The 25,141-nt window shown below is 39.0% G+C and overlaps 1 protein-coding gene across 1 annotated transcript in view; it reads right to left on the bottom strand.

Annotated features, from left to right (window-relative positions):
- Positions 1–3,795: 3,795 nt before the first annotated feature.
- PAPOLA (poly(A) polymerase alpha) overlaps positions 3,796–25,141 on the bottom strand; it is a 461,100-nt gene continuing 439,754 nt past the window's right edge. Inside the window, exon 24 of the transcript XR_012831147.1 lies at positions 3,796–3,805. The gene's annotated coding sequence lies outside the window, so the exon portion shown is untranslated. The remainder of the gene's footprint in view (positions 3,806–25,141) is intronic.

Genomic DNA, 25,141 nt, shown 5'->3' with positions numbered 1-25,141 from the left:
TATGGCCTCAGCTAGACTGTTTACCTAGACCCTCCATTATTTCCAAGGTTTTAGAACTGTGATAATATTATCTCTTCTTTTTCATTAAATAGTTACAAAAAAGATGCACCTCTAGAAGTCCTCCCAACCACAACTAGTGGGAAAATAGGAGATAGTTTTCACCATTTTCCCATTGTGGCTTTTTTAAAAATTTTGTTTCAGTAAGTTCAGGGTTAGTTTGCCAACCATGACTAATGTTGAACCATGATGTCAGGAAGGGGGTGGAGGGTCTTTATGTGACTTGATATTTCTGTCTTGACATGTTTGTGCTAAAAGAAAGTTCACTGTCTAGGATTTTATCACATTCAATTATTGCTATCAGCTTGTGCATTCAAGATGTATTCCTAAAAACTACCATTAGAATAATTTGTTCTGCCTCCTCCTTCTAGACTGGCAATAATAGCTCACCCATCTCCCCCCTCCTTTATCTCCTTCTCACCTACTGCGTCTCTTCCAGTTCCCTAGGGGGGCCTCGTCAGAGCTACATAAACCTTTGCTATATATATATTTTACCTCCTACTGCACTGTTAATGGGACTCTTTGATCTCTTGCTAAACTATAGTGGACTTCTCTGAGATAATGTTTAATCTTTTGCTGGACTTACAGGTATTCTGTAAGTCAATAAGACTGCCTTTTAAAGTTACAACTCTGTAAAGAGTCATCTCTCTATTAAGCATTCTGTTTGAGGGACACTATACAATTTCTTTCTACCCTATACCCAGGTTATAGTCCATCTCCTTATTCTTCTGGAAGTGCTTTTCAAACAACTTTGAGGATAGCTGAGGTCACACATTTTGATTTTAACATATATTCCTTTTTTTTGTGACTGTTGAGACTGACAGAGAAACTGTTGGAGTATCATGAAGATACTCTTAGTTTGTGGCTATTTTAGGCAATTTATAATCCAATTAAAGCACAGTGAGAGAGATTAATAATCGGAAAATGTAGATGAGGGAGCCTTAACAGAACATTTCAAAGGAAGAGAGGTACCAGATCAGATATGGTAAACACCCTTCATTCAGTAATTCTACTATTTCAGTTGTATACAACTCTATGAAAACATGTTTCTGTTTTAAGTTCGGCATAGGTAAAAACATGCAATATCATTCTCATCCAATTGCATCTCAAGATGGCAAACATCATAAATAAGATTAGCTTTAGAGATTTCTATACTTTGGTGCTGACCCCACAGAGTAGCTTTGCAGCTTTCTCAAATCTGGACCAGGGGGCTCAAACAATTGCCTAAATCTACCTGAAAGCTGACCACTGCTCCAGAGTCAATCTCAGTTGTTAAAGTTCTGAGGGTGGTAAAATGTTCATACCACATATGAGCAGCTATCACTACCTGTCTTGTGAAAATTATATTAAGCTATCTATATTCTTTTGATAGTTTCACTCTGGCTATTAGCATTCTCCACTGGAAGCAGACAAGACTTCCAGAGAAAGATTGAATGAAATTTTGGGAATAGATACATCCAAATTCCACAGTTTCTGCCTTTTGAAGGATACATTACGTTTTTCACCTCTCTCACTGATTACATTATAGCAGAGAAGTCAAGTAAATCACTGAAAATCTAAATAATCACAAAACCTATTCTGATTTTTCTCGCCTTTTATTTTACATTCATTTCAAATTCAACAGTAAACTGTTCCCACCACTGGCTGAATGTGCTGCTTTCATACAGTGTGCTCTGCCCATGCCCCCATAAACCTCAAAGAGTAAAAAGAGAAGGAGCAATAACAGAAGGCTCAGCCTCGTATAGTCTGTTCAAATAATCAACCACACTTGTTTATTCACATGGGCTAGACATCTAAACTCAGGATGACCTTGATACTTCTGGGCTACAACAAGGAGGCAGAACTCTTTGTGCCTGCAGAGAACTCCAAAAGACACTGATTTAAGAAACTGTTTTGAGACCTGTTTCGAAATGAATGTAAAGCTGCATTTCATCATCCATGGATTAAAACATCACGTTTCTGCATTTTGCCAGCATGATATGAGGTGATTAATATACACTAGTAAAAGAGCGTTGTTTTCATGATTATTACGCCTGTATATCTTTTACAGTTATTACAGCTTTTATACTTCCCAAGTAAAACCTTCCAATCTATCTCTTCCCCCTGAATTTGCATGAAATTGGCACTTTTTTCTGGAACTCCCCATGAAATTAGCACTTTTCTCAAAAGGTCACACGAAATTTTATAATACTGTTTTTGCTGCAGTATTGTTTACTGCAACAAGTTGGTTTGAATACCCCTTTTTCAGTACACTCGTTGACAGACATTTCCAGCATGATGGGGAAGTGATAGGCTTCAGTTATGTGCTGGATTTGACAGCTGTTTAGAAATCTTCCAACAGGTCATTTCTACATTAACTTCTCTGTGATGTCTTGGGGAGGTAAGAACAATTTTGAGACAGGAAAGAGAATAATCAGGAAGTTTTTCAAGAATGTATTGAAAATGTCACAATACTTTACTTGCAACTGACTTGTATGTAGAACTATGACTGAATTACTAGTGGGAGTGTAAACTTGGATTAAAGACATGGGTAAAAGTTACCTCTCTAAGCCCTCTTCATCCATTTTTCAAAACATAATGTAAGACAAAGAGTCTGAGGAGGAAATAGGAAAATGAAATGTGTTACAACCAAAACTCACTCTTTTTGCCATTTTTTATATCTTTATATGTAAACTCAAACACCTGCTCTCTTTCTGTTCCTTGTCCTTATTCCTCACCAAAGAGAGAGTAATAAATGTTCATTCTACCTACAGTCTTCTCAGAAAGGCATCATTCTTCAGTGACTGCACCAAAAATGCTAACAAAATAACTTGTCCTACCCTCTTCTACTTCTTCAACCAATTTCTCCCTAGGGAAATGAAGACATGACTAAAATAATATGCCTAAAGCTGACCTGCAGAGGCTGTCCTCAAGGCTCTCTTGGTAAGCTCCTGCTCTTGATTCTCCATCTTCCTGGTTCTTGAATAACAGATGTCACCGCAACCACAGGAGGTAGGGAAACCAAGACTTCTAGTGGCCATGTAAGTTGATGCATTGCCAACAAGTTCTTCAAAACACTAACCCTCCAGGAGACATGCAGGATGCACAATCACCTAAAAAAAGAAGAAAATTCCTCAAAATCAATAGTGAAGTTTGACAGAATGGCTGGCATGAGCTGCTATCTACTTACAAACTCTCCAAAGCCACATAGTGAGACAGACTTACAAATATTACCAGCAAGAAACAGAAAACTTCCAACCCTCAGAGAAAATAATAAAATATATCTTCCACTTTCGTTGTCCCAGAAGCTCAGGAGAGAAAAGACAAAATCATTAGGTTCCAGAAAAGTCACGGTATTACAGAATCCATTTGTTTTATAGGAACCATTTTAAATATATAGGAACCAATTTAAATAATATAGCAGCAGCAGGATCACAAAATAGTGGGATTGTACTTAAGAATTCCTAGTCATATTCTTAGGAAAAGGATCCTTAGAAAAAGCCCTCAATACAAAAAAAATAAGATCTTACATAGTAGGAATGAAAGGAATATAAAGGGGTGTATTGGGTTTGCATGGCAAGGTTTTGGTAGCAGAGGGGCTACAGGGGTGGCTTCTGTGAGAAGCTGCTAGAAGCTTCCCCCACGTCCAATAGAGCCAATGCCAGCCGGCTCCAAGATGGACCCACCACTGGCCAAGGCCGAGCCCGTCAGCGACAGTGGTAGTGCCTCTGTGATAACATATTTAAGAAGGGGAAAAAAAACCCACAAACTGCAGCTGGAGAGAGGAGTGAGAATATGTGAGAGGAACAACTCTGCAGACACCAAGGTCAGTGGAGAAGGAGGGGGAGGAGGTGCTCCAGGCACCGGAGCAGAGATTCCTCTGCAGCCCCTGATGAAGACCACGGTGAGGCAGGCTGTGCCCCTGCAGCCCATGGAGGACCCACACCAGAGCAGGTGGATGTGCCCGAAGGAGGCTGTGACCCTGTGGGAAACCCACACTGGAGCAGGCTCCTGGCAGGACCTGTGGACCCACACAGAGAGAGAAGCCCAGGCTGGAGCAGGTTTGGTGGCAGGACTTGTGACCCTGTGGGGGACCCACGCTGGAGCAGTCTGCTCCTGAAGGACTGCACCCCATGGAAGGGACCCACGCTGGAGCAGTTCGTGAAGAACTGCAGCCCGTGGGAAGGACCCACATTGGAGAAGTTCATGGAGGACTGTCTCCTGTGGGAGGGACCCCACGCTGGAGCAGGGCAAGAGTGTGAGGAGCCCTCCCCTGGGGAGGAAGGAGTGGCAGAGGCAACGAGTGATGAACTGAGGCAACCTCCATTCCCTGTCCCCCTGTGCTGTTAGGGGGGAGGAGTTAGAGAAAAATCGGGAGTGAAGTTGAGCCCAGGAAGAAGGGAGGGGTGAGGAGAAGGTGTTTTAAGATTTGGGTTTATTTCTCATTACCCTACACGTGTTCTCACTCCTCTCTCCTGCTCAGTTTTGACTGGTAATAAATGAAACTGATTTTCCCCACGTCAAGTCTGTTTTGCCTGTGATGGTGATTGCTGAGTGATCTCCCTGTCCTTATCTCGACCCATGAGGTTTTTCATTATATTTTCTCTCCCCTGTCCAGTTGAGAAGGGGAGTGATTGAGCGGCTTTGGTGGGCACCTGGCATCCAGCCAGGGTCAACCCACCACAAGGGGACAAGACAAGTGGCATTACTTCCCAAAAGAAAGAGTGACATGTGTTTAGATTCCTGGAATGTGCTTTTCTGCAATTTTAAATATTTTTAAATGTAAACTTAACTCCTAATTTTTTTAATTTTTATGGATTTTTTGATAATTACAAAATGGTCTCCAGTTATAAAAACTGTCGCATAATCCTAATCTTCATTCCAGCTGAAAAATGTTTTTAGTTAACTATTTGCATAGAGCATTGGAACATCATAATAGACAAGTCACTCTGGACTGGATAATTTCTGTGAATTCCTTTGTTAGTAATGGCATGTTCTCTCAATGACTGGGGGGGGGGGGGGGGGGGGGGGAATCAAATAAATTTCAATATTTACCTTCCTGAATGATTTTCTGGTCTCCTCTGAAAATTTTCAAAGTACTTTTTCCTCCAAGTTGTGAGTTGAAAATACTGTCAGATCAAACTTCTTCTGAGTGACATTTTTGTCAAGACAAATCTTTCTCTAACTAGCTTTTTCCTAGAGTCTGTCCTGCAATGCTGCTATCCCTCGAAACAGGCTGCTATTAGGAGAATGCTGAAGCCTTCGAAAGCAAAGATTAATGGAATGAAAAAGACAAAGCCTTATAGGTATGAAAGGCGACTCAGGCCAAGACAGTATAACCAGCATAGTTGGAACGTGTAATTTTTAAACTTGTGTTTTATGTTCTGACTCTTAAAATGAAGCAGGGCAGCAGATACGGGAAATAAATACATAAAAAGGGATGATAGAAGGAAAAATAGGAAGACAGGAAAAAAGTAGAAAACTGAGGAGGAAGGGGTTGTATTTAAGGGTAATTGAGGAAAAAGCACAGTGCAATGAGCAATAGACTACAGGCAGGATTAGTACAGACAGGTAACAGAATTTGTTAAACCAATTGACATAGTTAGAAAAGAACAGACAAGCTTTCAGGCATGCAAGCCCTTCTTCAGATCTGAAACAGCAGGGAGTACAATGAAACTTTTCAGGTACTGGATCTCTTATTACCCACCCACAGACAATGTCAGAATCCTGACTGGCAGAGGAGGCATAGATTAATGATAGGTGACACCATCTGAATTATTCAAAATACTGACACCCAGAAAGTATTGAGATACCTCCAAGTTAAGATATGCTACTAAATCTCTTGGGCAAGGACTCAGTTGGATTTGGAGAAGGTAAATCTGGGGGTCTGTTCTTATTCCACTGTTAACTACCCACTCCTCACCTTCCCTTTGACCTTTTTGGGAGACAGGAGCAATTCCAGGGTTCTCCTGAGGCACTGATAATGCAGCACAACCTGCCCTTAGACCCACAGCTGACCTCACAAGCAAGGCAGCACTGATCTGTTCTTTCAATTTGGTGGGAGGGAAAGAAGTGCTCTCAGCTGGATGGTGGACAGCAGCTCCAGCTCCCACACCTACAAAACATGCAGCTTGCACTGCCCAGTTCTGGAAGGAATATGTGAATAGAGGCATAGCAAGTCCAAGAAATGCTATTGCTAATGCTGATCCGGTCCATGAACGACAGAGCAGAAAATTGCATAGAAAAGCACAGCATAACATTAGTGTGCCACAATGCTCTCAGCTTCAGTTTAGTCGTACTGTTTAGCCATTGCCACTCTTTAGAATGATGGTATTATCACAGAGTTCAGGTATTACTATTGTTTTCCACAGATGATCAAGCGCTGTGCCCATTTCCAGTCGGGGCATGTTTGTATGTGTGTATGAATGTATTTGAATAGGGGTTGCTCATGAATGATACCGACCACCTGGAGCATGCCTGCATTCATTAGAAGTTTGGCGTTTTCAGCAACTGCCAGGGTCAGAGCTTGACACAATATCTTTTACTGAATTTACTGTAATAAGGACAATATCAACCACCAAAACCCAGAACCAGTAAGTACTGTCAAGATGATTCTTCCATTTCACTTTAAACTATAACTGTAACAGCAATGTGTTAGAATGACAGACTGTTCCTCAACCATTATTTATTGCAGCAGTTCCTGAAGGACTAGCAGGTCGAGACTCTCTTGTACTTAGTGTTGTTCATGATATACAGTAAATAATAGTCCCTGTCCCCAAAGCTCTAAAACTAGTAAGCTGACACACAACCTTAAATATTTAATACGCTTTCCATACCAACATAAATACCTCACTCACATCAAGATGTTACAAGACACAAACAAATGTTTTATAGTATAGTAATCTGAACAGATTAATTAATATTTCTTGGACTTTTCCTTCCACGTTCAAAAGAACTGGGCATTCAGGGGCTGAGAGAAGCCTCTGCCATATGTGTTTCTATTTCTAACAGAAAAGGTTATACCAAACAGTAAACATATTAATGGCAAAGTGAACAAACCTACTGACACATACTGGGTATAATTCTGTACTTACATATACCTATCCAAAATATGTATGTTGACTTCCACAGACTTTTAGAGAAAGGAAGACTTTTCTAGAAAAAGAAATGCTATGCCTGAAAGAGCCATTCCTAAAGAATTCTGTGGGAGCACGAATGGTACATCTGGGACAACAGCTATTTCTGTCATCTAGGTAAGTCCATCCTCTTTCAGAAAAAAAAATGGGCCAACTTCTCTAAGTCACACGGCTGCAAACCCACTAGCACTGTCATGTTTCAGAAATGCTATTGTGACTGCCTCTCATGTTGACATCACTCACTGCATATAATAAACCCACAACCTTTTCTCTTGGTCGGGCCCACAGCTTTGATAGGTTCTTTGGTTTCTTTCTTCTCATTTTTTTCCCCTATAAGCAGACTGTATCCAAATTCTGCCATTCTGCCAAAGGAGACTTTAATCATGTCTTTGATAGCCACATGTTTCTTTCTGACTGCATCTCTAAAACACTCGTTCAGGCCCTTATCTTCTGCTTTTACCCTAATTACCTCCTTCACTACATCTCTTCCCTCCTAGCTTCCCACCTATCCATACCACCTTCTTCTCTGTACAATCGTCTACAACTAAGGAACATCTGCCTTGCCTTTCAGTCTGACCCAATGTATCTTTCCCATGCCTTGAATCCATCAGTCCCTTGATTGTGACATTTAAGCTCCTTTCCCCCATTTCAGACATTTGCTCTGCTTATTTATTCAAGTTGGCCCTTATTGCACCTCCTCCCCATCTTGCTGGCAGCAGTTCCAGCTTTGACAGCTGACTCCCTGCTTCTCTATCAAACTAATAAAGGTCTCTTCCTTGCTACCACTTTTAGCCAAATAGCAAGGCCACTGCCCTATTTTTCTTTTAAATTCCCTGTCAGTACATTCTTCTGATGAAATACCTACCTGAAAAAGTGCGGCAAAGCCTGGTAAGAATGCTGGGGTAGAAATGGAGACATTTGCCTAAAGCATTCAGAGCAAAAACTGCAAGTGCTTCCCCTCCTGCCTGTCCACTTAGGCCTTGCAGAGCAAGATCTGTGCTTGACCACTGGCCCCATTCTGACCAAGCTCATTGCCTGCTACTTTACAAAATCTATCAGCTAGGACAAATGCCACTGCGGTCTCTATCTCCACATTGCCCACCAACTTTGAAGTTGAATGGGTTTTAACTGAGGGCAGAATTTGGCCTGTTTCCTTAATTAAATATGGTCCTGTCAGAATGCTCTTACATTAGCTGGCGACAAAAAGAAAAGGAGAAGAAAAATTAAATTATGGAGAAAGGGTTTAAATCAGGAAAAGTCGTTAAAAAGACATCCTTAAATATATGGGAATTTAAGCAGCTTTTAACAAAGAATGCAGCTGGAAAGAAAGCCTAACTGTATTTTAAAATCTGACAATTATGTTCTGCTTTATAAATTCTAATCTTTAAAAGACAACACTACTGTACATTGAGGAAGGCTAGGGAGAATTTTTCATGCAAAATCAATGACAATCCTAAAATTCAAGGACAGGTAGGTATGGTTCAGTCTTATGTTTATAAAGTGCTATCCATACACACTTGCATAATATATTTTTGCAGAATCCTCAATCACCTAATAGTGTGATAAAATGCATATTGACCGAAATGCCAGCATCAGAATGTTGCAATAAATTAAGTTCTGATACAGAAGCATAGCTCTGCTTATTTATCTATGCACAAATATGCATTTGCATGCACACAGCAAACATGTGAGCAAAATCACAAAACAACAAAACAGCCCTGATTCTACATGTCTGTAAGATGACAAAACTTCTAGCAATGTAAATGCAAAATGAACTACATAGTGCAAAACCCGAGTCCCCCATAACTGCATGCTACATCCTGCAAAATTCATACTGAGTTTAATTAGAACAGGTGCTTAAGCACTAAGTGAGTATCACATAAAATATAGATTAATATCCAGAATCAGAATCAACTGCTGCCAGCTTTACCTAAATATTGGCATGACAAAATTGAAATTATATGGACATAACCTTATATGTACCTCATCAGACTTTCTAACCACTCACACTCTGTTAGAGTGGTCACCATTAAAAACTTTACAGCTTAATTTTTCCAAATAGTTAGCACTACTCTGGCTTTTATGGTATTTTCTATGGGTATTGTATAGAATATGTAAGGAATATTAAGATGAAGTTACTGCTATTTATAAGAATTTTAATGGAAGTTGCTGTATTCCGTCTGTAAAATTTAAAGTATAATAATTTCTCCTGTTTTCTCTGTTTTAAACAGACTGCTCTAAGAGTTTCCATGTAACTCCAGTAGCTGTAAAGTGTCTATTACTGTGGGAACTGAATATCACCTCAGTGTACTCTATATGTAATAACAATCTATGCTTTTATAACAAAAATAGCTGGCTAAGGCCAGCACTTTTTCCTCATTTACTTTATATTGATATATGACAATCCTGATAAGAAAGAGAGAGACCTGCCATATTTATAATGAATCATTTTATAATCAAATACTGTATATTAACCTGGTCTCTGGCCAATCCAGCACCTGGCTGCCAAGTTCGTAATTACACTGTTCAACAGTGAAGGGTATGAAATAAATTAATTTCATGCCATTTTTGGTCTTACTCTAAAGTACATTTATTAGCTGGCTAGTGTCAGCAACAATTAAAGTTTGCTAATTCAGGTCTTGATGTTCCCTATTTAAATTCTTTTTGATGTCTCTTTGCTCCATATTCTCGAGTCCAATCCATTTTTTATACTTATTTTACATCTTCTTTCTTTGCTTAGTGATTTTGTACTTTACAGGCTTGTTCCAACTTGTTCTCTAGTGAGAACTTCAAAATATATATTTTTACCCAAACTCCAACAAGTCTAAAGCTAAAATCATGAACCTACTTAATATAAAATTGCATTTGGATTGCTGACTTTTATGGCACATCCAGCTGTAATGATACATTAGTTATCAATCCCTCATTTTTAATGTCAGACATGTTATGTTAAGCTAGCTTGTTCAAGTAATGGATTTACTGATTAGTTCCTGTTTTGGTCTATAATTGTTCAATGATTTCCTCAATATTAGCTTAACCAAAAAGCTTATATGTAATTCTTTGCAATATGCTTGACAGAAATACAGAAGCATTCACAAGAGAATCACAGTTTAAGTTAATCAATAAAGGTTTTATCAAGAGTTTTTATTTATAGCTAATGCAAATGTTAAAAAAAATGTTACAGCCATTAATTATTAGCAGTTTTTTTAAAGCACAAAGTAAGAGTTGAATAAATGTACTTTAAGACACTTAAAGCCCAGGCATTCTTTTTAAAATGACTAGCTAAAGAGCCCCTTGGGCTGTCTTTTTACTGCTTTTCAAAGCTCTAATAGCACTTTTTCACCAAAGACACACCCCTTGAATCCTCTGAGAGATACAATAGCATAATTGTTCTTTTAGGTTTTAAGGCCCTGACATATCTGTCACTGGAAGAACAGTGAATAATAATACCAGAACTATTTTATGCAAATTTCACTTAGAGGTTTCAAGATTTTTGTGAGACTGATCTTGCTTCCTTGTTGACAGTTTTATTGTCACATTAGCTTTACATGAGAAAGTGGTAAAGTTTTCTTCTTTGTTAAATAATACCCCATTTTAAAATCTTTTAGATAAAGTTAAAAACAAATACAAAAACAATGAGATGGAAACATCAATTTGGAAAAGTATCAAAGGAGAAAACAGTAGTCACTTGTAAGAATTTTTCCCACTGGTTTTCATTTTTCAAATTATAAGTTGCACTCATTATAATGTGTAATATGTACAAAATGAATATTTACTTGCATATATGTGTATATTTACACACACGTATAGGGTTATGAATAAAACATACCAGGATGTGTATTCTTAGGCTAGTCGATGATGAATGGCTCATATCTCAAGGTCGCAAAGCTACCAAATACTTTCTGTGTATATATATGTTCATAGGAGGCTGACTGTATACAAACAAAATACATGCTAATATGTTGCAACTACTAGGTTCAGTTGGCAGAGAGGCGATGAGAGAAATATATGAATACATCATAGAAGATGTTTTTAGGTCAGTTTTGCAAAATTTCCTGAGATGCAGAGATCTGAAGAAGATGCCATCTAAGATACAGTCACAAATACATCTAAGATACAGTCACAAATACTCATAAATACAGTATTTGTGAATGTGTCTTAGGTGGAGCCTAGAACCTGTGTACTCCAGTGCCAAACAATATAGAGTATAGGTCTCTACAGAATTTACAAATAAATCATTCTCAAAAAGGGATTTTTTCTTTCTTCCACACTGAAAACAATTCTGCATTTTGTCCTACTATCCTGTTTGCTAAAGGTAAAGAAATAGCTTTACTCTGAGCCAGAAGAGTCTTTTGACTTAAGTATCCTCAGAATTCCTCAGACCATGGCTCTAGAGCCAGTACAGTCAGGACCTAATTCTTGAGACTCAGGTCTCTCTCCTTAAAGTGCGCTAGGACAAGAAGAAGAGCAAGAATGACTACAGAAAACACGTTTCAAGAACAAGAAATGCACCAGGGGTCACAGCTGTCTTTTTTTGGAATGCCTGTAGGGAAGCCCATTTTCCTTTCAGTATAGTGTTATCTTTATATACTTGCCTATAAAGTTGAAAGTTCAGCCAGCTCCCAGGTCAAAATCTTTTACAGCAGAAAAAATTTATAGACTGAAATAGGGCTCCCTGTTAGCCCAGCTTCTGTGGAAAGCAGCCCCAGAATGAAATCCAAACTCCCTGCAGAGCAAGGAAAGGGAGAACATCCCAGTACAGTCCCAGTATTTAACCCTGGGATTTTTCACTATGATCTAACCTTAGAGGCCACAGATAATCCTTCCTGGAAATGGGAGAGGAGAAGATAGGAATTGTACTATGGCTCTATATCCCACTCATGAGCAGGGATGTGTCCAAGCATGCAGAGCTACTCCACATACAGACAGTGGGAAGAGAGGATTCACAGAATCCAAGAGCTTTATGCTGTGCAAGTGCTTTTGCAATGGATTTTCCACTGTTCAAATGTATTCTTCTACATTTATATCATGTCTCTAATTTGACTGTTTTCAAAGCACTGTCTTAACTTATAGACGCTCATTTGATTGTGCAGGGGTGCAGAACTACCTGGTACTGGTGGAAAGGCAGCTCTGCTTAAGGGCATACTACAAATCCGTATGATTATGAAAATAATCCTGGGATGTTTAATATTCATGAGGAGCAAACATGACCTCCAATTTTAAGCTCTTACCTGAAAGCACTATTACAGAGTAAACTGCACAGAACTGTAGTATAATAAAAAGTTATTTTGCATAAAGTTGTGCAAAAACTTCTACTTTTACTGTTAAAATGGATTCATACTATTTTTGTAATGAATCCAGCTGCATAAGTTCTTAGTACTGAAAGTCATGAAGCACCAGTTTCAAATGTACTTAGTTCTCCCTTGAGTTAAACTCATTATATGGACACAAATCAGATCCAAATTTACCGGTTATAACTCATTTTCAAAAATGTGGAGATTCACAGGACTCTTCACTCTCAGTACTGATTCAATAAATACCTCTGATCTTGCAAAAATCCACATTTTCATCTGTAAAGCAAAGGGTTGATATTGACCAGACTGTGTATCACACAGCCCTGGTGGTGAACAGCACCTCAACCAAGCACCTCTAGTATAGCCAAGAGAATTACTTGTAAGAGTGACTGATCAGCACTGTGTGAGGAATTCAACACAGTGCTCAGTGAATGCAAAAGATAAAATGATAATGAGACAGCTCCCATTAAGTGGCAGAATTACAGCAAAAAGACAATGTGCTATACAGATTGGACAAATGCAAAGACTGCTTGAGATTTTTTTCTCCCCTCACTAAGTTCTTCAAGCAGCTCATATAATTTAAATGGCAGGTACTCAACCAGACCCCTCACTGGCTCAAGCTGGCCCAGCCCGGACTGTTGGATCCTCCATGGCAGATAGCCTTTTTGATAGGTACTGTGGGGAAAGAAAAGCCCTTTGAACAGAAATATGCCCAAAACTAATTTAGGAGGTGGTTTTCCAAGGCATGCAACCATCACAACACAACGTATTTGTTGATATGCATGCAACTATGTACATTTGCTCCTTACATTGTATATGAAACCACAAATTATAGGTTATGAGCATTCAACCTCCCTGAGTTGTCATTTCTTCCCAAGGTCAGAGGGTGAGCAGTGGGTGGATGCCAAAAGGTTGAAGAGGAAGTATGCAGCTCCTGGGTCTGCTGCTAGATAGAGCAGAACATCTTTTTTATAGTGAGAAGAAGAGGGAGGGAGAAGGACATGTTTTTTCTGGATGTGGTGAGGGCCTAATAGAAGGTGCCTGGACTTTCAGGTTGTCGGTTTCTGTCTGATGCTAGAAGTATCCGAGGGAGTTAAATGAAGTGGGAGGAAACCTGGGGATAAAACCCAGTTTCAAGTCTTGTAATGCCATCCTTCCCATCCTGCCTTTGATCATGGGTACACTTCACCTACGGCAGCCACAGCCTATTGATGTTGGAAAGATGAAAATGGTTTCTGAATGTCTTCCATGTGAGCCATAGCAAACCTGAAATAAGGAATATCCCCTTTAGGCATCACAAGGGGCCAGATGGAGCAAAGCCCTCAGTGGGATCTGACCAGCAGAAAGAATACTGGTTGTATATTTCATGGTTTCTTTGAAGACAGCAAGTGCCCCCAAAATAGGGGGTGTGGGAGGCACAGCAAGGATCCACTGATCCCTCAGGTCAGGGAGCCTAGAGCTGAGGGGCCAGTTGCACTGCCCCAGCCAGGAGCAGGGCAGCTGAGAGGACAACAGTGGCAGGCCCATCCCCCAGCACTGGGCACCTCCCTGGGGACGGACTGAGGCTGGGTTGGGATGTGGGCCTGCAAGTGGCTTGCTGGGACCCATGACTGGGACAGGACATGGCTGTGGGGAGCTGGAGACCGGCCCTGCTGTGGCATCACTGGGGCAGGGACGGTTGGCCCCAGGGGGCTGAAATGGGGTCCTGGGCTGTGGGCGGGGGGCGGAATTCCAGGAGGAGCTGGGCAGCAACATTCAGGCCTATCAGTGCCCTGATGGGGGCAAATGTTCCGAGTCACCTGTTTGGAGATTTCAAGTGGAAACAACCATTGCTGAGCAAAATATGTGGACCACATCTTAAATCTCAGCAGGGATAATGAGAAGAGAATGCTGCAGGTGACTTTTGTTTTGAGTGGTACATCTGCATGATCCATAAAGGAGTTCTATCAAATTACTACAAATTCTGCATTCAGAGAAGCAGTAATATCAAAACCCATACTTCAGGGCTTCACTTCATCAGGAAAGATTTATTTCTTCTAAATGCACAAGTACTCAGCAGCAGGAGAGAACTGCCTAGTTCTGAATGAGCACAGGCTGGCCATGACAGGAGACAAGCACACTAGATAATATATATCTAAGGTGAATTTTCATTTACAGATGCCTGATCGATATAGATTTCTTGAATAACTCAAACTGGTAGGGATACCAGGAATTTTCTGCCTTTCCCTGCAGCCTGGAGTAGGTTTAATTTCCTGAAATTTCCCTTGATCATCTAATTTATTCCAGTTCTTTCGCTTTCCAGGGGCTCAGGTACTGGGGCACAGTGGCCCTTCCAGTTCTCTGCCTGTTGACCACATTAGGTCCTAGGGGTTGAGGTGCTTGACTTTAAAGTAAATTTCTGGGATACTCAGGATCAATCCAAATAATAATGACCTAACACTGTACGAAGCTCCATTGAAACCAGCTCTTACTCTGATCACCTTGGCTCTTTGAGATTAATTTTAACATAGATCTACTATCTAGTCAATTAATATCTAATCTATATCTAATTAATTCAAAAATTCACTTATATTCTAAAAATTCCAAATTGTTAGCTGATCTAATATCAGTTGTTGCCAGGTATCACAAGTACATGTTGGTATAAGTATAATAAGTAAGGTTATCCGTTCCCTGAACTAAAAATGGTATCCTAGAGATACAGACAATTCAGGAATTTGTGCATGGTGAGGCTGTAATGCAACTTTAAAAATTACAAAGAAAAAAGAGAATGTGTCTTTAGTACAACTTGAGAAATCAAAGAAAGTTTTGCTTTTTTTTTTTAGTCAGCACGATGCATGAAGGAGAAATTGTATTTTTAAATACTAGCAAAGATTTTTGTTTTCTGCTTTACCTGTTAGTCTTTTTGTCTCTTAATTTTATGGGTCCTATCCTTAATTCCCTGTACATTCTCAAGCATCAGCTCTAAACTGAGATCATTTCATCTTTATATCTCTAAGTATGCAGCTGAAACTTGTCTGCCTGCACAAGCTTATTTTCCTGCTGATTTAGTATGTACAATTAGGTGTCTACATCCAAAACACACCTTCCTACAAACCCAGCCCACTGAATAAAACTCATTATCTTAAGACATTTCTACGGACAAAGGTTATGCTTTTCTGAGCTATATTAATCTAGCTTAATTGGTTTAGATCAGAGCTATACTGTTTTGAGTAAAAGGCTGTGATTAATGTGAACTAAATATGACTGGCTCAGTTCAGCGTCACTCTACAGTATACACAAACCTATTATCATTAGAACTGTGAGAGTGCTTGGGAAAACCCAGCCTTGGTAAGCAAATTCCTTGCAAAAACCACCAGAGAAGGTGAGCAGATGAAAGGTATCTTAACTGTGTGAGCCTCTTGGTTCACAGTTGGTTTTCACCAGTCAGGAGTGCAAGCTATGACACGAAGGGTTACATTTCACATTTGGCCAGGAGACATGAAATAAATAAATAAAGGAGAAGGATATCTAAGAACTGCAGGAGCATTTTTTTCACTGCCAGGCACATTGAATTGCTGCTATGAAACTAAGGAAGGAGGGACGGACAGAGGCGGGGGACCTGAGAAGAGTGAGAGAGGGGAATAGTCCTGCCCTGCAGAAATGTTTCCTTGCATCTGTCCATTGCCTCGAAGGGCAGAAGCCACTCTCTCAGCTAACAAAGAGGCAGAAAAGTCCTCTGTCCTGACTTTATAGTGTTAAAATCCGTCTCAGGACTTTAGAGCCTGATGCAATGTTCAATTGCCAAAGATGGCAATAGGAATAGCCATTGTGGCAAATGAGGAACCGAAGAAGAGAGTTGAACAATCTCATAAGAGACAGAAAATGGCACAAAGATACTACAGAAAAATGGACGCTCAGGTCAATATATAGAAAATAAAACCAGTAACAGAAGACCCCACGAAGTACAAAGGGAATGGAAAAAAACATCAAATGGAGAATGTGACTCATAAGCACAGCACAGCATTGTGCAGATCAGATTCACGACTGCTCCAAGTGAGAAAGCAGGGGCACCTCAACATGCCTGGAGGTGAGCTCCCTCCCATAAGACTTGGCTCTCTCAGCCCCCTTCCTTTCAATAATTAGAGAGGAAATGTCATAAACATTAATCTCCATTCCACATGAGAGGCACATAGGGAACTAAGCCTCCCCCAGATACTCCTTCCTGCTCTTCAACCCTCCCTTAAAGTGGCATTTCTGGAAGGCACCAAAGAATTTCACATATCACCTCTAAAAAACACCATGAAGTTTCATTCTCTAACTCTTGACACTCCAACTCCTATAGCAATCCTGTCACCTTTTCTTTATTTTAGCTTTTTGTTGGAATAGCAAAACTCATCTTTATCATGGCTATAGCAAACAGAAAAAAACCCAACTGAGCCTCTGCATTTATAGCATTGGATTTTTGCAGCCAGCCAACAGCATCCCTTCATGGCTGAGCTCTAAGATCTCAGATATCTTATGCATTCCCCTGTTTACCTTACCAGCCTATCTCTGTCCAAAGTAAAATCTAACCCTCTCACACATCTCTGCAGATGTAAATTAGTCAGCTCAAGCTTAACATGGAGAAGAAAGAGATTCTTCTCCCATTCTTCCCAATCACTGTGGACAATACCCACAGCCTGTCTGCCACTCAGGCCCATAAAGTCAGAACTCTCTTCAGCTCAGGGCCCTCTGTCTATGCCCTCACAGTAAAACTCTAAGTCTTGCTGAGATTCCTTCTGCATCCCATTCATCTAAGCAACATATCCAGACTCCCATCTCTTATCTTGATTGCTGCAACATCCTTTTCTCAAATCTTGATAAATACAGTCATGCACTGCTCGTACCCATTCACAATTTTGCTGCAAAGATCATTTTCTCAAAGATCATTTTCTCAGGCTGTTGCTTTGACCATGTCATTTCTCTTTCTGTATCCCCTTGTCTGGCTCCATTTTATGTTATTACATCAAACATAAGGATCTCCAGCCTTCCATGGACCAGCAGAGTCTATCCTCAGCCTATGTGTCATTTCTCAATCAATAGCTCCCACCTCTGACCAATTCATGATGTTAGCTTCCTTCTCCAGCTTATCAGGTATCCTAGCATGAACCAGTTGCCTATTAGTATTCTCAGAGAGTTTTCAGTGAAAAAATCCCTCCTAAAACCTCTTTCTTTTGCTTGATATCTACAAAAGCCAATTACTTTGCTGCTGTACTAGTCCTGATTCTCTTCTGCTCCAGGATCCTCTTGGGACAAGATGGGGATTTTTTGTCAGGGAACAGGTTACATCTCTGAGATTATCCTGAGCTACCTGTACTGACTGTAACAATTGATTTTGAGACAGGCTCCTTGAGGGATGCATTTACTTACAACAGCTAGCAGTAGACACTTTCAAGGCAAATATCAGTCGAGTCAGTAGAAGAAAAATCCACTTACATTGCCTTTTCCTCAGACTCCTAAACCATGAAGGCCATCTTCTAGAAGACAGAGTTGAGCACATGATGTAAGAGGTGCCACAACTTTCTATTATTAGTTGAGCCTGAGCGTCATCTGAACAGTTTGATTCTATATATTTTTTTCATAAGCACAGAGTAACAAGAGAGAAGGGAAGGACTTAGTCCTTGCTGCCTTTTGTCTGCTTCTTCCAACAAACATTACATGTATTCCATCCCAACTCCTGCTGTTATTCTCCCTTCTCATCCTTAAGCTTTTGGCATTTTTGCAATACTTCCAGACAGTACCTCTTCTTCTAAATTCCATAAGAGTCTCCTACATGCACTTCCAGTTATGGTCAGAGCTCAATCTAACCTTCTATTACTTTTCTTTAGCCCCATCCTAACATACTGACAATACGCTTATTGCTGTTTCTTTACGTTTCTTATTTCGATATTGTCTTGCAATACACTTTCCACTGATTCTGTTCAATTCCTGGGGTGTGCCATCAGCTACAATTCTAGTGTCCATTTCACCAGTGCAACATAACACAGCGTAAAGCTTCTGCTGGGTGGTTCAGGACTTTTATCAGCTGAAACAATAACAAAATACAACTTTTATTGTCTGATATGGCTTGAAATGCAAATAAAATTAATTTGTTGGACAATATCTGGTTGTATGAGTCAATTGTTTTAAAGTGAGTCAGTGCTCAAAAATGAAAGTTCCTACTGATCTGGATACTGGGAAAAGTGCTAACATTTAAACTTCCACAGTGTCTAATGTTCTGTGCCTATTACTCACCTTGTGTTGGTCTCTTCATTGCTTGAAGGCCAAAATTCAACTTCAAGAAAAATAATTTAAGAAAAAAATCACACAGATGTATAGAAAAGTACATAAAAGCATCCTTGACACAAAAAATGTAAATCACAACACTTATAACTTATTTTCTTTTCTTTCTCCTCCCCTTCTTTTTCTAAGGCATAAAAAGAATAATAATAAAAAAAAGTAAAACAAAAAAAAAAAAAAGGAAACCTGGCATAGTTATCATTCATGTTGATGTCAACAGCCCTACATAGGCAGGTAACAGGAAAATACCACCCCAGGGATCCTATTCATGGTGCACAGCAGGGCCCTGTCTGTAATTACTATGGCCTAGTTATTTCTCAGGGAAAAAAGTCCAGCACCAGAACCCTTTTTTTTTTCTTAATAGGTGAAGTTGAACCTAAAGCACTGTAATTTTAATCAAATCTTTCCCATCTGCGTGTAGTGTCTCTGAGAAGTTGAAGATTTAAGTGTATGTTGTAGGGTTTGCTGAATAGTCCCAGCGGGGGGAGAAAGGGCAGAGAGATGGTAATTATGTTACACTTAAAGGTATTTCTGTTGCCAAGGAAGGGTGGTTTTTTTGTTGGGTGGTTTTTTTTTTTTCCCTTTCTCTCTCTCTGTCTCTTTTCCCCCATTCCCTAGTGAAGGTTAAGATGATGTCATGGATGGAAGGGAAATACTGCAATGGAATAGAAGGCAAAGCCAGAGAGAGAGGGGGAAATGATAAAACAGAAGTTTATAATATGTCCACGAATTGTTTTAAAAATAAAAGGTTTCAAGAAGGATGATGAAGTCGTTTGAGGTGGTATTTTCTGCATTGCTTCTTTTCCCCAGTGAAGTCTTATACTCAGAAACCCTAAGTAAGAGCGTACAGTGAATATGTCACCTTTAGTGGTTTTTATTTCTAATCTCACAGCCCCCTTTATGAGGAGATAGCTTGCATTACAAGTCTGCTGTTTGTGCCATTTGAGTTAATTCATACAATTTTGCAATTACAGTAAAATTTAAACAGGAGAGGATCAAACTCCTGTATCAGATGTTTCAGTCTAGCAACTACTTGTCCATAAAAGAATACTAAGGAAATATGTCCTTTAGCACTTTTCGGGAATGAACAGAAGTTGAAGAACAGAAGTTGAAGAACTGACAGCTAATACAAAAAGCTTATCCAGAGAAGGGCTCATTTAGCTGTTACAGTTTTAAAACAACAACATGCTTAAAATCAAGCCGGTATGTGCTTGCATTCTTAAAGCAAGCGCTATCAAAATATCATGTTGTTTCTTTAACTTATGGTTTTCTGTTTTGATCTGTTGCCACTCTGGTTTCTACACAATACCAGCATAACAAGGGTGATGTTTAGTGTTCAACTGTTTCTTCCCACTGGTTAAGTTATGCGTATATTTGGGCAGCCAGCCTGCAGCTCTAGAGCCAGTCACATACCAGCTCCCATTCCCATGGCATGTCCTGTAAGCAAAAGGGTAGCTGTGTTCATGTAGAGGTCAGTAATAATGCAAATAACTGGGTATCTCAAATGTGCAGTCTAGATAACAGGAACCATGGTTGTGGCATCTGCCCTAACATACTCACTCCCAGGGAAAGTATGGTAAGATTCTGTATTTACTGAAAGTGGACAGTTAATTAATCCCCAAGTTATTGACTGATTAACTCCAATACTACAGATCCACTTATGTGGTTTTATGTCCTGTCTCTTTGAGAGGGTGCCATGTGAAATACCAGTACCAATTTGTGTCCACAGTCTTTGAGTTTCCTTATGTACCAGTCTGGGCGTGCTTTCATTAATGTTAGATCAAAGTAAATTGTTAGACAGAAATAGAAACATGAACAAAATATACATTCTGGAGCAATTGTTTCTTCCAGTCTACAATTTTCCAGGACATGCAGGAAGAACTCTCGGAGGCTACCTTGCTGAGGTGTGACTGAATTGTGATAAGACGTCAAAGTTCAAAAGCGTAGACAATCCAAAATGTGGTCAATACTTCTCAACTCCAGAAAGGATGGGAGGAATAAAAGAAAGAATTTTTTTTTTTTTTTTAACCATAAAACTACAAAGTATAAGAACATTTAGAGACCTTTCTAACAAAAAGCCAAAGTCTTCCTTTCACTGAAGTTATATTCATTGGGCCTCATTATATTCTCACAAAATCAAATATAATTTACAACTTAGTTATCAGAAAAAAATAAGGAAAGAAGGAACATGAAGAAATAGCTTTGCTTCTTCAGTCAAAGTTTCAGGTCATTTAAAGAGTTTTCTGTTCTGACTCACAATTACCTTGCGACAAATTTCACTCTACACCAACCTCTCTGTTCTTTGTATATGTATACTCTTGATTGCTGTTAATTTAAGCAAATATTTTTAATTCTAATTATTAATAACACAGGAATGTTACACAATTGTTGTGGTTTAGCCAAAACGAGGACAACAATATATATGTGCATTTGTATATAGCAAGCATACATAGTAATTTCAAAATTTATTCTTATTGATAAATTCTTCTAAAACAGTTACTTATCATCCAAGACAACTTTAGATAGAGAAATACATGATAATGCAACATTAAGATTGTCAATATCAGAGTGAAGGAATGCAAAAGTTAACAGTTTAAAGTAGTGGATGTTTAATGTTAATATTTTCTATGTTATCCATAAATAGTAATAATAAGCTACATGTCTAATAAGAACAGCTAGAATGGAAAAATACCATCCAACAGATAGCTGAGATAGGAGTTTTTAAGAGCCCTATTCTTTTCATTTCCTGACCTTAATTTTAACTTAATTGTTTACTTAGTATAATATCAACAATGAGGTTTTGCATTGTCTAAATATTTCAAATAAAATACATAAAATTGGCAATTGAAGAAGTGAGTGAGTGCTACCTTCTTGAAGACACAGAAATATTTCTGGGGTTATATGCGTGCAAGTGTCTGTAAAACTTATAGAGCTTTGGTACAATATTATTCCACAAATATTCTATCATTCAATATGAACCATGTAAATGGACTAATTATATATATGGACTGTCAGGACAATACAGCTCAGCTCTATGCATTTTTCAGTGACATATTCATTGGAGTGAAACACATTCATTGAACTTCTATCGAGCTGTTTAATGGTGGCTATGGTTTGTTTTGTAGGGCTTAAAGAATAACATTTACAATATAAGTGGCTCTGGCAACTGGAGACAAAGACAAGCTGAAATTCTGTCATGGGAAATAGGGCCTGGCAGTAGACTGAGGTGCCACTTGGGAAAAAAACTCTCAAAATTCTTTCCTAAATAGGTGAAAAAGGTCACAAAGATGTTTAGGGATCAGCTCCCCTGTTATTACCGCCAGCAAAATGGTAAGGTGGAGTCTAATTCCCTGGCTCTAGTCAACTTGTGAAGTCAAAGGGTAGTTATGGATTTCCTAGTTGCAAGACCATTTGGTCTCAGGTTTTGCTTTCACCTACCCTTTCTGCAGGTTCCTCACAATTAATAGAGCTGTCTTGCTAGATTCTCTTTTACCCCAATCAGACCATTATGAAACAGGGCTGAAGAAATTCAAGAGGAATTTTTCACAGAGGGCAAAACTGACACAAATATGTTGGAAGGCTTTTTGGTTTAGGCTTAGTTTAGGTTTGGTTTTGGCTTAGTTTACTTGGTTCCTGTTTGTATTTATCAAAATATTTCTGGTGGCCTAGAGCCAGAAGAAGGAAATAACAATTGATTTGCTGCTGCGGCTGGTACCAAACATGGATTTTCTAGATTTATTTTGTTTATGGCAAGTTGCTCCCTGTCTATAAACTTAGGGACAGTAAGGGCTGAAATACTTTAATGTTTAACTTAATGCTGAAGTAGGCAAAAAGTAGCCTTTTCATTTGGTACACCACTTTAAGACTGGTTTTTATTTTCCCATAGACCCTCATAATTATGATAGGACTCCTACCCTGTTGAATCAATTCACAATTAATACATTTGCAACCTGCTGCTTACTTCCATGTTGTGTGTCGTGTTCTTCTGAACAAATACAAGTGAACATATATTAGTGTCTGAGGAAGCAGAATTTCCAGATTGCATTTTAATGCAGTAGATTGCCTTATGGAAACTTGCAGACAAGCTGGAAGAAAGTTATAGGATGGAAGCAAATATGCATCAAATATAATATTCACTGCCTAAGTTGTATTTCCTGCCCTGTGAGTACCAGGAATCATATCTCCCACCCTCTGAGTTTCTGTCAGCAATCAACACCATTTACAACACATGCTGTATAGAGAAAAATTACATTACAATGATAGTTGATCTCTGTTATGACATGTATCTTCATGGCTACAGAGGGGAGAGATAACTCATCACTGAAATAGCCATGAGTGATATATCTGTCTTTCCTCATAAGAAGTGTCATAATAGATATTGGCCCCTATGTACTACCTATTTACAAAACCATTGTTCTTCAGAAAAGGAAGTTAGTTATAAAGTCTAAGAAAATTAAAGCCCAGAAACATAAGTAGAAAAGGAATTTTTCAATCCTGTACAACTCAAGGAAGTCTGAATTTTGCCATTACACAACATACCTAAGCCTAACCCTACGTCTAAACATTAACATGTGACAGCATATTATTACATTCATACTTAGAGGTAAGTGCACATGCTACATGGAATATACACCAAAATGGTACACCAGAATGTTACCTTTGAAGAGATTTATTATAGCTAGACTGTTAATGGGTAAGGCAAGAATATGCTGTCTATAAAGATGATTCCACATGAGCGCCAATAAAGCCCTTATAACATTGTGATCTGTCTGTCACATATACTCCAGAATGACCAACTTCAAAATGGCTGGAGAGGATTGCATTTTGGCCTGCTTTCTTATAGCATAAGAGAAATCCCTCCCTTATGCCTGTCAGTCTCTCTTTGCACCTTTTCAAACCACTGGCCAACCACAGCTACATTTGAAAGAGTAAAACTTTTAAAGATAATTAAATTCCTAGATGTTTTGTGAAAATCAGTGGCTGAAGAAGGGAAATCCTTCATGACTTCCCATCTAGGAATAGCAGGGAGAACTTGGCTATTACATACTCCTCTTGGCAGTAGCCAGCCAGCCAGCCAGCACGTGCACACGGTGAGTTTGCCATGCAGGTTATCTGAAGTCTGCAGGGGTATTGCAAGGGGGAACCTGGGGCTTCACTAGGGTCTGGTAGCACCCAACAAGCACCTTCAGAAACCTGGCCTTGCATGTTCTGCTGCTCACAGAGAATTTGATTTTTTAAAAATGAAAACACCTTCTACATCTCTCCAATTGTACAGTCAGGGCTGCTCTATAATCTGCCTTTGCCTTGGGCAAACTTTAAGAACTTCAATTCATGGGTTTTATGACCAGAAGGGAATTTCTAAAAACCTTGAGCTCCTAGCTTGACCTGCATAACAGAAGCCACAGAATTTTCTCTCGTACTTCCTGCAGGATTATTTTCCTTTTCTATGTAAGTGAACTATATTGAATTTAGTAAGTCAAAGGAGCAAAAAGATTTAGAGGTGAAGGATTATTCTCATCTCCTGGCTAAGGCCCCAATCCAGCAAAGTGCTCAGGAACTGGAAAAACCATGTGAATTCAGTAATAATATGTGTCAAATTAAGCAGGTATTTATGTTTTTCAATGGATCTGGACTAAGCTTGTTTTGGATTGCTATGGGGTTAGGCAGCCAAATTCAGTTCAATCTATAAGGCTTCATCCTTCTACAACACAGTGACCTTGATCATCAGTCTGAAAAAGTCAAGTCATGACATCACTGTACAAATGTCAGGTTTTCAGACGCTTCAGAAAGTTATTGGTACACCAGGTAACTGCTATGTAAGATTATGAAACATTGTCTAAAGTGACATAAATCTGTAATTCTCAAAATACTCTTCTTATATGTGCTGCGTTTGATTTCGATTAAGAATAATGACATATTATGCTATTTTATTTCACTTGCTCCCTGAGATATTGTTTTCACCATAAGATATAAATCACAATACGCTGAAATATATACTTTTCAAACTGTAAACCTATAGAAACTACTACAAGGTAAATTAAACAAATTCATATGTTCAGATTTTGTTACCTGTTAACTACTCTAATTTGTTAAAGTAAAAACACTGCTCCCTGATAAAATACCCATAAACCTTAAGTGTGAACTACTCTATTTCCCCTTAAATATACATAAATTTTATAATTTAATATTGAATATACAAGTGCATATAAGTATTTAAATTTTACTTTATGGTTTAATATTTATATAACTAGCCACTTTTGAATACACTTATATGTGAAATTTTTCCTAGACAAAATAGATATTAAAGTGAACACAACATAAAAGTGAACACAACATAAAAGTAACTTTTACCCAGTTATGGATGCTTCATTTTACATA

This window comes from Pelecanus crispus, chromosome 6, assembly GCF_030463565.1.
Source record: "Pelecanus crispus isolate bPelCri1 chromosome 6, bPelCri1.pri, whole genome shotgun sequence".
Lineage (NCBI taxonomy): Eukaryota > Metazoa > Chordata > Aves > Pelecaniformes > Pelecanidae > Pelecanus > Pelecanus crispus.
The sequence above is the reverse complement of the archived record's forward strand: the minus strand, read 5'-3'. Positions and strand labels throughout refer to the sequence as shown.